Source organism: Frankliniella occidentalis, unplaced genomic scaffold (assembly GCF_000697945.3).
Source record: "Frankliniella occidentalis isolate FOCC.00 unplaced genomic scaffold, Focc_3.1 Scaffold11, whole genome shotgun sequence".
In the NCBI taxonomy this organism is placed as follows: Eukaryota; Metazoa; Arthropoda; class Insecta; order Thysanoptera; family Thripidae; genus Frankliniella; species Frankliniella occidentalis.
Window position 1 is genome coordinate 2859155 of NW_026267141.1, and position 1609 is coordinate 2860763.

At 46.8% G+C, this 1609-nt stretch overlaps 1 protein-coding gene across 1 annotated transcript in view; it reads left to right on the plus strand.

Annotated features, from left to right (window-relative positions):
• Nucleotides 1-1609, plus strand: part of LOC127752360 (homeobox protein lin-39-like) — a 53342-nt gene that overhangs the window by 6488 nt on the left and 45245 nt on the right. The gene's annotated exons all lie outside the window — the stretch shown is intronic.

Genomic DNA, 1609 nt, shown 5'->3' on the forward strand with positions numbered 1-1609 from the left:
AAAAACAACAATAATTTTCACAATTTTATTTGTTCCTGGTCGTTAAAAAGTGCAGCTAGTTCAATGATTTAACGCCTAAAGATGATCCCAAATTTTAACCCATGTAATGGAGGGCTCCTCTTAAAATAAAAGCAGTTATTGATAGTGTTATAGCCGCCTATCCTGTTCGATAAAGGGTCAGAGAGTTCTGCGAAAACGAGAACATCCAACTCTTCAACTTCGCTTTCAAACACCACCCTCCTGCGGCTGCTCCAATTCATTAGGTAACTTGTTTTGTCGTATTTACTTTTTCGATTTGGCGTGTTCCTTCCCCCTGCCGCGCACTCCTCGCAGTGGCAAACACTCGTCTAGTATTTATCATCATCACCGGGCGTTTTGTGACCCCCGGCTGCTCCGTTCTGCTGCGCGTTGAGGAGACGCTTGCCATTGTTGTGTGCTTCCAAATTTGTAAAGCGTAATGCCTTGTGTGTTTGGATTCCGTAACTCCTGGGTCTTGTCCGTCTTGCCGTCTGTCCGCTCTGGCGGACTCGCTGTCCGTCTGTCCCCTTTCTGGAGGGGGAGCCGGCCAAAGGGGATGACGTCTTCATGCGACCTCCGGATTATTTCGTCAACCATTTATCAAACGTTGCGCGTTTGGGAGAAGATAGGAAAAGTGCCAGTGTGACAGACAGACACGGTTTGGTTTGCGTTTTGTACTCCTCTCCTTTTCCCTCTTTCTTTCTCTCTGCGTCGCGCGCGAAAAATAAGAAAAAACTAGTTTTGCGTGCAGAATTGGGTATAGGGGCGGCTTAGAAATGCGTCACGGTATATGGTTTTTGGAATCAATTTTACAATTGCGTTCTTGGCATTTTTCGTAGTTTGTTCTTTCAGTTGTTAAAGACGGAGAAAAACAGATCTCAATACCAAGCTCACAGCTGGGAATCGTCCGTCCTGGTGTGTCCTGCTTCCCCCTTTGCCACGCTTTTTGTTTTGTCTCTTTCTGACAGCTTTCTATTTTTATTTTTGCGGTGTGCACGTGTTCTTAGAAAACGGCCATCTTGCGCTTGTCTCACGCAATGGGAGCCCGTCTGCTCCGTGCTCCATTGGCCTGGCGCAGCCCACCCGGCCGAGGCCACATGGCGGGGGCCCCGGGCCTGTGCTCAGGTATATCCCTCATTTCATTTGCCAGAAAAGGAATAAAGAAATATCTGCATTTATAGTCTTTGGCCCGTTTATCGTACGGAGCCATAGTTAATCAAATCTAAATAGTAAAAAGATGCCTCATCCCTAAAGCAGAAAGAAAATCCTGGCCCCTGCCACAGCTTTATATTTTAAAACAATATTGCGCTCTGTCTGCAGTATGGCATACGTACAGCACGGCAGCTCCCGTTCGGCTGCTGACTGAGTGATGATAACAATTATTTATTGTTTTGGCATTGTTGGCAGTGTACTGAATTCGAAGGCTTCTAATCAGGGCATTCGTGATCGGCTGAATGGCGCGCCAGTCACGGCCTGACGGCCCTTGTTTATTTAAAAGATTAATTGAGGGGAATTAAGCGCTGCGGATTTATAATTATTTTCTCATTTCGCGAGCCGTGCATACCGACAGAAAGGAGGAGAGGGGGAGGAG